Consider the following 14,195-nt stretch of genomic DNA (forward strand, 5'->3'; position numbering starts at 1 on the left):
CAGACCCTTCTTCAGCAATGTAAGGTCAATCTAAGGAAGGCTCAAGATCAAATGAAGTTGTATGCTGATGAGAAGAGGAGGCCTTAGAGTTCCAAGAAGGAGAGCTGGTTTTGTTGAAGGTGCCCAAATCCAAGCACTCTACGTTAAAAGATGGATCTAGTAATAAGCTTGCCCACAGCTTTTATGGCACTTATTGGATCCTTAAACGAATTGGAAATTTGGCATACAGACTAGAGCTTCCCTCTTCTACAAAGATTCATAATGTCTTCCATGTTAGTCAGCTCAAGCCCTATTATGGTGATCCAGGATATAGTTGATGATCTGCCACCTATTGATGAAGATATTATTATTCAATACATTCGAGAGGCTGTTATAGGTCAGCGTGAAAAGAATATTCGATCACGTTTTATTGTGGAATATTTGATCAAATGGAGAGGTTTACCACCTGAAGAAGCTTCTTGGAGACCTCATTCTATATTGGATGAGTATCCTTACTTGAGGGATACATTGGTGGCTGAAGCCTATTGCTTATGGTGCTAGTAATGATGCAGACTAGTTCTGGACAGCACGCTGTTTTAGAATAGTTTTTATCGTGCCTAATTTTTAGAATTAAGCTATCTACATGGGCTTAAAGTACTCTTCAAGAGCTTCGTTTTGATATATGGTACGTCCCATTTGGACACTTCTACTAAAAGTTATGGCAGATTTGGTCCAGCAGGGTCTGTTTACACAACAAGCTGTCTACTTTGTTTCGAGATTATTTGTTGAAGACTTTATGGCTCCATATGCTTTTGAAGTATTCCAAATCATGTATATAGCTGGGGCTTACTTCCGTTCTTCAATTTCAGCTCATGTAGTTGGTCATACTTCATTCATTTTCCATTTGTAAAGCTGTAAAAACAGAGTAGTACTCTGTTCTATCCATCTTTTTCTAGTTGTTTCCAGGTTTGTTTTTTAGGACAAAAAACTTTTGGGAAGGGATGGATTGTAAGAAGTTGGGAATAACATATTAGTGTAAATAACATTGATATTATGCCATGTCACATTGACATTGGTATAAAAGGAGAGGAGATGTAAATTTTCACATCTTTTTAACACATTAATACAATTACAGTCTTTCTCTCCCATCTTGCTCGCAGCTTCTATGGCTTCCCCTTCTTTCCTGTCTTTCTCTCTCTAAATCTAGTCTTTCTCTCTCCTCGTCACTCTTCTTCTCTCTCTTCCTGCAGTATTTCTCTCTCTTCTACACTCTTCTCTCTCCTCTTTCTCTCTCCCCAGTTCTCTCTCTGACAAAGGTGCAACTTTTTCCATGCTTCATACTTCTCTAGTTGTTTCACAAGTATATTGCCTTCCTCATCTCAAGGTGGAGAAACAAACTTCCTAGTCTTGGATTTGCCAAAGCATGGTTGGCAAGGGATCTTTCCACTCTTGCCCGGTTTTCTCTACTTTTTTATTTCTACTTGGCCCCTATGGAATCTAACTTCAGAGAGGACTTGTTCTACCTTCCTGCAAGTAGCATCAACTTCTGACACAACCTGCATCTTGTATGCAAAGCATACATATTCATATACTAGCTTCTCAATTATTCTAACGAAACAATGGAATGTGCAAAAGTGAACCCTTGACAATGATATTTCCAAAATAGATCACCAGTCTGGATCCACTTGGACTAGTACTCCATTTGTCATGGCTTTTTGATCACGTGTTGGAATACCTTGTTGTCTTGTCTTGGCAAGCTACTCTTTCTTTCTATCTTTCCCTTTCTTCCTAGTTTGTATACAATATATGCATGGAAAATTTGCATTTGTTGCATTTAATAAACAAAATATATACTTCATTATTTTTAAATCACTTGTAAGTTGCCATTCAACTTGATAATGCTCAAATCCTTAAATGAGTAAAGTTGATCCATTATTTTGATGCTGAATAACAATATTGGGTATATTAGTGAGGTTAAAAAAAACTTTAAGTACTTCATAGTTCTCCTTTGGTACTTCAAATGCTGCGAGCCACCATATTTCATTTTGTGATTGTACAATGAAGTATAAAGGGTGGTTTTCATTGATGTCAGGATCCAATGCTTGATTCATAAGTGTTATATTCACATATTCAAGTTTTTTTCCCATGATAATCTCACTCTCATCAAGTTTGAGGAGAAACTTAATCTTATCTCTATACAAAGGTAACTTCTTTGGAACCATACTTCAGTATATCTGTGTGACCTAGATCTGTAGGCTCACCAATCAGTTATAAAAATATCTCATTTAGTTATTTTGGAGTCTTCTTCATGTGAAATGGTTTTGGTAGAGGCATTACTCGCTTAGTTTTGAAGATCTGCTTAAAACATGTATCCATTTGTTGATAGAGCATACTATATGACTCAGAACTCAATCCCACCTTGTCACATAATTGTTGAGCATTTGCAGCAATAAACAAGTTGCTTCCATCCCTAAGACATTCGCTTGGGATACCATCCAAAATATCCCTAAATTTATGTTTTTTCAATGCAATTTTGACTCTATCCTTGCTAAGGACATTAGCAATAGTGACATTCTCTACATGAGGAAACATATTTCTCATTGTAGTAGGTTGAGCATATATCCATCTATGATATTTTCCACTTTCTCTAGTGAATTCATAAATTAGTTTTACTAATTAGATGCGCTGACATGCTTCTTTGGTTCTTAAAGTGGGCCCAATCTCCAAAGTTTTTATGAGCTTCATCTTTTAATTTTCTATTCTTGTTTCCCAATTCCATCATTTTAGACTATAACTCAATATTATGTATCTTTGTAGCATGCATAGCATCTTCAATGGCAGACATTGCGTGTTGTAGGCTTTGATTCTCCCTATCCTTCTCAGACAACAATCTATCTTTTTCTATCAAAGATTGCACACACCCTTCTAATCTTGTCTGAATATTTGTTAAGGCTTGATGATGGTGCACAAATTGGATACTGTATGCGTATGTAGTGAGCACGGAAGGTCCCCAAGAACAAAAAACTCTACTTTAAGCTTAAAAATCAAGAAAATAAACTTGCACAACATGAGGCAAAAAAGACCAATTGGGTACAATCTCCTCCCATGCCTTGTGTGAGCCCTCCACAAAGCATGTATTTAATAATTTATTCATCTCCAAGCTAAAAAATAGCCCAATTTTACAATTAGCATGCTTTAGTTTTTGTGTTTGCTTTTGTCCAAATAAAGAATAAAGCGGTTGGGCGGCCCAAAAGTCAAGCAGTACCCAAATACAATGTCCAATAATGAATATTTCAAGTGTGCACCCATGGGTATACAAAATAATAGATATATGCCAAGCGCTTCAATAAATAAGTGCGCCTAAATAAATATTAGTGCCACGCCTAAGACGCGCCCATAAAAAATGATAATTTTGTCTAAATAACTTGAATACACGCTATTGCCAAGTGCTTCCCATCACCACTGTCGCCTGCTCTACATATCAATTGAAGCATTCACAATTATTAGAAAATAATAAGATTAAATGGATAAAAGTGAATACCTAACACTCTTCAGCTACAAAATAAATAAATAGGTTGGAACTCTATCCTAATGTTAATTTAATACGAGTGCGCACTCTAAACTCATAAATGTCCATTAATTCAAATATGCATTTTACAGAATCACCCACTTGTATATTAAACTAACATGACACTCAAAAAGGATAGGCATCCCTGTCAACTTTTTGCACAAAGAATCCACCTTGTATATGAGCCCCGGAAAATAAATATAGTTTTACGAAATCCACCACAAAACCTCACCGAATCCACTATGGTCTCACGAAATCCTAATAGCTACACATAACATTTTCTTGTAAAACATAAATTTATCGGCATAAGACAATGAATCAACTGGAATCTAGTTATTTGCAATTAATTTATTTCAATCAGCTTGAAAACTAGAGTCTTGATCATAGGTAGCTTTCATAGGGATAAGGGAACCAAAAGATATCATAGAAATATTATGGATAGTCGGTCTTCTACTCAAGGCATTGGCAACAACAATTTCTACTCAAGGCATCGGCAACAACAGTTTCTTTTCTACTCAAGGAGCTTGGGAAGTGGTCCTCGGCTGTGCATAGACTGGTCCTTTGCGATCCAACAACACAACAGGGGATTCTTCATCGCCAAGAACACGCTGGTATTAACAGATTGTCACGAGACTGACTATAGAGCCTGTTCATTCCAGGAGCTTCGCCTTCGTGCAAGATGGTAAGGGATTGGAAGCCCTTGATCTCAACTTCGCTCTGATACCACTGGTACGCAAATCGGATGTTGTATGCGTACGTAGTGAGCCCGGAAGGTCCCCAAGAACAAAGAACTCTACTTTAAGCTAAAAAATCAATAGAATAGACTTGCACAACATGAGGCAAAAAGACCAATTGGGTACGATCTCTCCCCATGTCTTGTGTGAGTGCTCCACAAAGCATTTATTTAATAATTTATTCATCTCTAAGCTAAAAAATAGCCCAATTTTACAATTAGCATGCTTTAGCTTTTGCGTTTACCTTTGCCCAAATAAAGAATAAAGCAGTTAGGCGGCCCAAAAGTCTAGTATGCCCAAATACAATGTCCAATAATGAATATTTCAACCGTGTGCCCATGCGCATATAAAATAATAGATATATATGAGGCACTTCAATAAATAAGCATACCCAAATAAATATTAGTGCCGTACCTAAGACACACGCCCATCAAAATTGATTATTTCTTCTAAATAACTTGAATATATGCTATCGCCTAGTGCTTCCCATTGCCACTGCCGCCTACTCTACACATAAACTAAAGCATTCACAATTGCTAGAAAATAATAAAACATACAAAAGTGAATACCTCGCAGTCTTCAACTACATAATAAGTAAATAGCTTGGAACTCTGTCCTAACCTTAATTTAATACGAGTGCACACTCTAAACTCATAAACGTCCATTAATTTAAATATATATTTTACTGAATCACCCACTTGCACATTAAATTAACGTAATGCCCGAAAATGACAGGCGTCCCTGTTAACATTTCACACAAAGAATCCACCTTGTGTACAAGCTCCGACAAATAAATATAGTTTTATGAAATCCACTGCAAAATCTCATGGAATCCACTGTGGTCTCACGAAATCCACCGTGGAATATGCCTCAATGCATTAGATGAACCCTTGTTGATCCTTGTGTCATGAGCCTACATGTGTATTCATGCAATCCTTCATTGCCTTTACAAACCAACTTTACAAATGCTGTAAGCCCATGAAATTGTGGTGGCCTTTCAGTTACTAGATTAGGTGGATAAATGCATCCATAAACCCAAAGATCCATATTTTTTTTCCAGTATTTTTCTATTGTTGCATCCTATATCTTATTGCATCATCCTTGTCCACAATTCTTTGAACATAGTGTCGTGACACTACGCATCCACTATTGTGAACTTGAAGGCGGAGACTTTCACCAAGAATATAAACACATTAGTCAGTGTCATTAGGAATTTATTTTCTATTGTGTGTGTCTTTTTGTTTTTATTTTGCATGATGCATGAGCACATGCAGTTAGGCTAGGCACATTCTCTTCAATGCATTCCTAAATTTTCAGTGGAAGCATCATTTGAATGATTGTATTACATGGTTTTTAATTTGCAAACTACATGAATGATTGGGCATAAAATTCTCTTCCAAAGCATATTTTTTGTTAGGGCACAATGCATAGAAAAATAGGTTCATATGAAGGTATCCATTTTGAAGACTCAAGGGTCATAAGTTCTACATCATCACTGATCAGACATTGAAGAACATGGAATTCGCTCTCTGACTCAAGGAGAAGATAAGAGATGTTTCTATAGCCCCAATGCAAGTTGTATTGTCATGACAACAGAAATTCTAAGAGGGATGCTTTACAGAGGCTCTAAAGTTCTTAAGGAGGTTGGTTGGATCATCTTTGATGATTTTCATTACATGAGAGACAGAGTACGAGGTGTTGTGTGGGAAGAAAGTATAATTTTTCTTCCTCCAGCTATAAAAATGGTATTCTTGTAAGCTATAATGTCCAATGCAACTAAGAATGGATATGTTGTTTGCACAAACAATCGTGCCATGTTGTGTGCACTGACTTCAGGTCAACACCACTGCAACATTATGCTTTTTCTATAGGACGTTCAAGATTGTATCTTATTGTTGATAAGAAGTGCCAGTTTAGAGAGGATGGCTTTAACAAATTAGTCACAACATTTTCAAAGGAAGTCGACCAGGAGGAGGACTTGACCTCTCCCAATGGAGGTGGAAGAGGAATGGGAAGGGGCACAAGATACAAGAGTGGAGAAGAGAGCTTGTAGCTGGTCTCATAACAGCCGGTCAATCTGTGTCATCAGAGCTTATGGATTTGGCTACGAAGGATAATCGATTCAGGGCCAGTTGTGAGGGATGTCTTTAATAATGCAATACAATGCCTCAATGAGGAGGACAGGGAGCTACCTCCAATAGTTTCCATCTTACCTCTTTTGGAGAAAGGCGTAATAATGCATCATTCACGTCTACTTCCTATTGTGAAAGAGGTGGTTGAGATTTTGTTCCAAGAAGGCTTGATAAATGCATTGTTTGTTACTGAAACATTTGCGATGGGTTTGAATATGCCTGCAAAGAATGTAGTGTTTACAGCGGTTCAAAAATGGGATGGAGACAATCACTCTTGGATGTTTTCTAGAAAGTTCATACAACTGAGTGGAAGGGCAGCCCGTCCTGGAAAGGATGAGCGAGGCATCTCTATTATAATGATTGATGAGCAGATTGACATAAATACATGCAGATATGGCTTGCTCCTTTAGTGAGTACATTCGGGTTGAGTTACTATACATTGCTGAATTTGACGAGTCAAGTGGAGGGCCAAATTGATGCTGAGTATGTGATCAAGAACTCATTTTCAGCATGACAAGGCTTTACCTAATGAAGAAGAGAAGGTTGCACAATTGATAAAGGAAGCATCAACCATTGATACAGCAGGAGAGGACTCGATCGTAGAGTATCACAGGTTGAGACTTTGTCTTGTATAATTGGAGAAGAAGATGATGTCTGCAATTCGGAGACGTTGGACAACCAAAGCCTTGGAAATTGAATGAATTTGTAGCTTGTTGATGATTTTGGGTGGCAGAAAGAGTACGTCCTTTCCATTGCATGCAGGAAGAAAACTGGTGAAGTCTCTGAAGTTGACAGATCGGACATGTCCTAAAGACAGCTTCTTGCGACAATGGATGTGGATTGTAGTGAAGGCCACCTCATCGACGAGATCCAGTTCTCGCGGATGTACGCCTCCAGTTCTCGCCTCACTGAGTTGAATGGGGCCATCGCGAGGAGTTGGATCTGGCTGAGAAGTTCTATGAAAGGTTGCGGAGTGAAGCGCGATCGCTTCGGCAGAAGCTTCCCTTTGTCAAAGTGGAACAGATCGATGAGGAGATCAGAATAATGGAATACAAGCAGATACACACAACGCTTTCCATAGAAGAGGAGAAGAACCTAGTTGCTCGGATCGCAAACCTGTGGAGATCAAGGTAGTTTGTCAAAGATTTAGACTAACGGATAGAGCAAGATGAGGACTCCAGTGAAACTCGTCGATCTAATAAAGGATGACGATAGGCTACTCAATAGCTTGAAAGTCTAGCAAGAGCAGTAGCATCACATCCCAGAGATCCGTGAGAAAGAAGCTGCAAAGGCCATGGACATACATGCCCTATTACAAGAGAATACTATAGCTTATGAGAATATTAAAGCCTTCAGGGAGGAAATTAAGCAGGCAAGAATAGACTTTGTAGGAAAGTTAGATGAGTTATAGAAGAGAGAGAGAGAGATTGAATGATCAAACGTAGAAGAAGAAAAAGCATTTCGCCTGTATGCTCATTAGAACGCGATTGATGAGTGGGGGCATAAATCAGTGGTGGAAATGCTATTTGATTATGGCTTTTAATGCTTGAGTTTTAACCTTAAGGAAAAACTAAGGCAAAAAAAGTTAAAAGCACAACGTGAGAAGAAGTGAAGAAAAAACTATAAAACCAGGATTAGGAGTGTTTGGATGGGTCATCAAATCAAGGGAGAGAGGGTAGAGGTGGAGCTTGTATCCCTCGCCTTCTTTGAAGTTTGCCAACAAATTCAAGAGTGAAGGCTTGAGGTTGAGCTTTAAGCCCCTCGCCTACATCAAAGTTTCCATCTTGTTTGGTTTGAGTTGAGCTTTAAGCTTCTCGCCTATTTTTAAGGTCGTCATAAAAAACCGCGGAGTAGCTTTTGAGTCGCGAGCTATGAGCTCCTTGCCCTCTTCGAAATTCTCAGCATAAATTCTATGAGAGTGGCTTGAGTTTGAGTTTGATGCTCCTTGCCTTCCTTAAAATTCTTCCCATAAAATCTAACATCCCTGCTTTTTCTCTTCTCTTTCAATTTGAAAATTCAAGTCTTTCCCAAAAATATTTTGATCAAATCTGACAAAAATCTTTTGTTCATATCTAAAAATCTTTTGAACCTATATCTTGTCTATATCTTTATTCAAGAATTTGTTTTCTCATTCAACTTGAAACTAAACTCTTCTAGATAATTATTTTATGTTGAGTTTTCCCATCAACAAGTGTTCCTACAATGAGCAACTTTCCAAATCCCCACGCAAACTTTGTGCGACATTTGGTGAACCCTATGTGAAAGCATTGCTTTTGATCATCGAGATGGGAGACTCTTCGAACAATCCACCTTCATCATCGATTGTTTCCTCCTTTTTGATTGATGAGATGAAGACTTCATTACAAACTCTTTATTTAGCCATTATGATGCAGAATAAACAGATGCAATTATCTATGCAGCACTAGCATTAGCTACATCAACACCAATTGGATCAACAACGACTATTGCATCAAGAACAAAAGCATACACATGGTGCGACCAAGGTGATTGAGGCTACGGTTATTGAGTGCAAATTATTTGATGACTGGAATGTATCAGCCTACATTGCATCTTTTGAAATGCAGATGCATTTCTTTGGAGTTCCTTCCAATTGGAGCAACTATTTCTTACGGCTTGTCACGCTTGCTTTACGATCTAGAGTGACAGATTTGTTTGTGCAAGACTCTAACTAGAATGTTTGTGTAAGACTCTAACTAGAATGTTTTCAAAAAAGTGCTCAAAGATAAATATTTTCAGGAGGATTATGGTGTTGCTACATGGAAGACATTGAGAGAGTGGATCTATCAACCCAACAAAGGACTTGTTGCTTCTGAATTGTTGCAAGAGTTTAAAGAGCGGTATAACCAATTGGATGCACTAGAGCAAAGAGCTCTAAACTCAGAGAAAGTGGAGTTATTCTTGCAGGCGGTTGATCCTACACTTTAGGATGAGTTGGGAGAGCTTCTTGAAGACCGTACGCAACCTATGGGATTGAAGATGGATTGGCAAGATACTATCGATGCAATCTTTACAGTGACAAAGAGACGGAGATGGAAGGATCACTTGCAGAATGGCATGCAATCACTATTAGTGATTTCTTTTCCTACCATGACCTCTTCAACTTCTCTTGTTGCACCATCCACTACTTCTCCTATTTCTCATGATGTGCCTATGCTTATGCCTATTTCTATTGCGGTGGAGGAAATTTCAAAAACCTAAAAGGCCTACCAATTAAGATGACTAGAATGATGCAGCAGCCACTTAGCCTAGCTTCAATTTCAGCCCCACCTTCTTCTCCTATAAATTCTTCCAGGAATGATCATGTTCACCATTGCATGTCGTGTAATAGTCCAAATCATGAGGGGAAGGACTATCAAGATTTTAAAAAGGCAAAAAGGCTGAAATTGGTAGTTTGGAAGGATAAGATGATTTGTTTGAGGGATACAGAGTAGCCAATCAAACCAAATTTTGGTAAGGGTGGTATGTAGAAATTGTTAGATAAGTCTCTTTTGCGCTCTTCTTATATGTAATGCAAGAGGTGGCAAGAGAAGCTCCTGCCTATGGCCTTCAGTTGGAGCAGTTGCCAAAGGATAAATCTCTTTTATTACTACAAGGATAAGGAGACATAGGGAGAGTGCTTTTCTCACGCAAAATAGCGGCATCGCTATTTGCGTTGCCATTAGTGACACAAATAGCAATGATGCTTGGTCGAAAAAAACACAGGCCAAAACCAGAGCGTGTTATTTTGCACGAGTACAAAAGAGAGAGCGAAAGGGAGAGCAAAAGAGAGAGCGAACTCCATCTTGCATTTGAGAGGGAAAGGGAGAGAAAGAGAGAAAGAGAGAGAAGGAAAGCTTCTCACCGTTGCCGCCCGCCATTCGCAAAGAATATTGTTGTGGTAGTCATGGTAGTGGTAGCGGTAGTTCTTGTTTAATTTTTTATTTTCTTATTTGTTGTTTTTGTGGTTGTCATAGTAGTGGTAGTGGTAGTGGTAGTGGTAGTGGTGGTTGTTGTTTAATTTCTTATTTTCATGTTTGTTGTTGTTGTAGTAGTTGTAGTAGTAGTAGTGGTAGTGGTAGTGATAGTCGTTGTTGTTGTTTAATTTCTTCTCTTCTAGTTTGTTGTTGTTGTGGTAGTCGTAGTCGTGGTCGTAGTCATTGTAGTCGTGATTGTAGTAATAGTACTAGTAGTAGTAATAGTAGTTTTCTTGTTTGTTGTAGTAGTAGTAGTTTATTTTCTTTTCTTGTTTATTATTGTTTAGTTTTCTTATTTTTTGTTATTGTTGTTGTTGTTGTAGTAGTAGTAGTTTTTTATTCTTTTATTGTTTGTTGTTATTAAAGTAGCAGTAGTAGTACTTGTTGTTGTTATTGTTTTTGCTTCTTTTCTTGTTTGTTGTTGTAGTAATAGTAGTAGTAGTAGTAGTAGTAGTAGTAGTTTTTTCTTCTTTTCTTGTTTGTTGTTATTGTAGTAGTAGTAGTTATTGTTGTTATTGTTATTGTTTTTTCTTATTTTCTTGTTTGTTATTGTTGTAGTAGTAGTAGTAGTAGTAGTTTTTTCTTATTTTCTTGTTTAGGGTTGTTGTTGTAGTAGTAGTTGTTGTTGTTGTTGGTTTTTCTTCTATTCTATTGTAGTGGTAGTGGTAGAGAGAGAGTTGTTGTGGTGGTCGTAGTCGTATTGTAGTAGTAGTAATAGTAGTTTTCTTATTTGTTGTTGTTGTAGTAGTATTAGTTTTTTTTCTTTTCTTGTTTATTGTTGTTAAGTTTTTTTGTTTTTTGTTGTTTTAGTACTAGTAGCAGTATTTTTTTCTTCTTTTCTTGTTTGTTGTTATTGTAGTAGTAGTTGTTGTTGTTTTTTCTTTTTTTATTGTGTATTATAGTGGTAGTAGTAGTGGTTTGTCGTAGTCGTAGTCGTGGTTGCAGGTGTAGTCGTAGTTATCGTAGTTGTGGTTGTAGGTGTAGTCATAGTTATCGTAGTCGTGGTTGTAGTAGTAGTTGAATTCTTGTTTATTATTGTTGTTGTAATAGTAGTAGTAATAGTTTTTTTTGTTTTCTTGTTTATTGTTGTTTAGTTTTCTTGTTTGTAGTAGTAGTAGTAGTTGTTGTTGTTGTTGTTGTTGCTGCTGTTGTTTTTTCTTTTTTTCTTGTTTAATATAGTGATAGTGGTAGTAGTAGTGGTAGAGAGAGAGAGATGTTTTGTTAAAGGAAATCGGTAGTAGAGAGAGATATATATTTTGTTAAAGGAAATGAGAGAGGGGGAGGAAGAGAAAAAGGAAGAAGGAATGAGAGAGAGGAAATAAACATACATCATAATAAAGAAAGAGAAAAAGAGAGAGAGATGGAAGGAGAGGAGAGAATGAATGGATAAAAAACAAAGAGAGTGTGGTGGCAAGGTCCGATGAGGTCTGATACAATACTACGAGATGAAAAACACTCCAACATACATTAATTTGTGGGTGGGTGGACACTTTACATACGTTAATTTTTGTTGAGTTACAAGAGAAGAAATCCCTTCTCAAACAATTTAAGAAAGAAAAAAAGAATGATAATAAAAACAAATTGTTTGTCGTAACGTAGACAAAATGAAAAATGATGAAAGTCGTGATGTTCAAGATCGTGAGGCGTATCTTAATCAGCGTGTCCCATAACCTTGCTCTCAATGTAAGTTGGCAATTAGACGAAAACGTCGATTGTCTATAGAACACGTATGATGCTTTGGCAAGTTTCAATCTGCGATAATTGATCAAGCGATCTTAGATTTTGAGCAAACAACAAGAAAAGTTTTTATCAATCATGCATTGTCACTACAACAAAAAAGCCTCATAGACGCACATTTAGATGCGATTTTTGAATATAGAGAAATTCTTATGGGCGCGTCTATCCGCCCGTCTATTTGTGCGTCTACCATTTTGCGTCTATAATTGCATGTATCAACGAATTTACACGCACAAATAGACGCGCAATAAACGCACATATACACGTGCATATAGACATATTGGTAGACGTGCTTTTACAAGCACTGGTAGATGCGAACGAAAAACAAAAAATGTCCTTGTTTTTAAAAAGATATTTAATTTCTTTCTTAAAATTGAATTATGAAGCGTGTATATAAGCACGTGTAGTCTGCACTATAGACGCGCGTATAAACGCGAATTATCTGTAATTTAGACGTGCGAATAGATGCGCAAAACAGAACTGGAAAAAAAAAACCAAAGAGCATGTGGTTGCTTTGGTGGTTGCAAAGGAACCACATGCTCTCTGGTTTTTTTTCCCCCTCCCATATATTAGATTGTGCATTTGGAAAAAAGACAATGTATCTTACGGGCACGAGAATTGAAAATAAAAGTCCATGTATTTATCATATATCAAAAGCATTTACAAGGGAGATTTAAGTGCTTGCGACCTAAAGCGTGGCCGCAAGCAGTAGGCTCAAAGAGATATCATACATATACAAGAAAAGAAGGCCTCATGAGGAGGTATGGTGCTCCTCTACGAATCTGAAGATGAAACATCTTCACTAGTACCACCATGGCTACTAGCATCGTTATCCCCCTCCTCACTATGCTCCACATCCAGGTTCGTCTACACACACAAAAGATCAGGGTTGCTTACATAGATGAGTTGGAGAAAAAGTTATAATTAGCTATACTTTTAATAGGAAAGTAAGGAAAACATACCTCCTCTGGCTATCAAATCCTCATGGCTCCCTCAGTGATGAGACCCTCCTCATAGAAGTGAAGCCATATCGCTGTGCGGTTATGGTCTCGATGGTAACCTACCTCTCTAGGAGTAGGTGTCCTACCAACGATGGTAGTCTGCAAAACATTTAGATATATACAAAAAATTATGAGTCACAATATATTAGAATAAAATATATAAAGAATTGAAAGAAATATAAATTTAAAAAAACTAAAAATCAAAATATACTTACAAACTCTGCCTTCCATGACTCTCTGCTGCCCAATCCGTAATGCGACAATCCCATTGTTTCCATTTGGATCCGTCGCGTCTCTGCCTGCTGGCGACTCTTCACTTTCTCTGCTGCTTTCTTCTTGGCTTTCTTCCACTCTATGCGGTGGCACATAGGTGGTTGGCTATATGCTCCATGCCCCTCCTCCAGCCTCCGCAGTGAGTCCCTGGCCCGTGTCATGAGGTGGGATATTTTGTTGTGAAGCATATCCCTCACTTTTGTGTATCCCCAATCATCCGAGAATCGCTGACCCTCAGGATCTGGGTACCTCCTATGGACTGCCCTCAACACCTCCTGCCACAAGCCGCTTTTCTGATTTTTGAAGGCAATGAAACAATCTTTATATGTCGCATGCACGACGCTCCTCATGTACGCCATTACATCCCTTCCCTCATCATCATGTAAGATGCCACCAGCATCTGTAACTCTATAGTACTGGCGTACAACCTCCTCCACGTGATCTACTGGTGAGGGTGATCACTCGCCACCTCTTAGGCAACCCCCACACAAGCCTCGTCCTCCCCCTCGACTCTCCCTCCTCCCTCTCTATCGACTACCCTCTGCCTCGCTGGACGCACGAGCTTCTGCAGATGCACATGCTTCTGCAGATGCTTGTGCTTCAGCCGATGCACGTGGAGCACGTGGAGTACCTGCATATGGAGTATCTGCATGTGGAGTCTGGGAAGTAGTGCCAGGCAAAGACGTCAGAGGCGTCCCAGACATGACACTGAACACCTCGTCTGTTGTGGGAGAGCGGCCAAGGTGTCTAGTCATCTCTCCCATGGAGTCTTCCCTACTAGGAAAACCTCCAAAAAA

The 14,195-nt window shown here is 38.3% G+C and overlaps 2 pseudogenes; both read left to right on the forward strand.

Annotated features, from left to right (window-relative positions):
- Nucleotides 1–294: 294 nt before the first annotated feature.
- LOC148027016 (DExH-box ATP-dependent RNA helicase DExH10 pseudogene) lies at nucleotides 295–7,114 on the forward strand (annotated as a pseudogene).
- A 128-nt stretch (nucleotides 7,115–7,242) lies between these two features.
- The window catches only part of LOC148027017 (DExH-box ATP-dependent RNA helicase DExH10-like), a 42,869-nt pseudogene continuing 35,916 nt past the window's right edge, over nucleotides 7,243–14,195 (forward strand).

This window comes from Lygodium microphyllum, chromosome 13 (genome assembly GCF_053477565.2).
Source record: "Lygodium microphyllum isolate KBCC chromosome 13, Lygodium_microphyllum_v1.1.10, whole genome shotgun sequence".
NCBI lineage: Eukaryota > Viridiplantae > Streptophyta > Polypodiopsida > Schizaeales > Lygodiaceae > Lygodium > Lygodium microphyllum.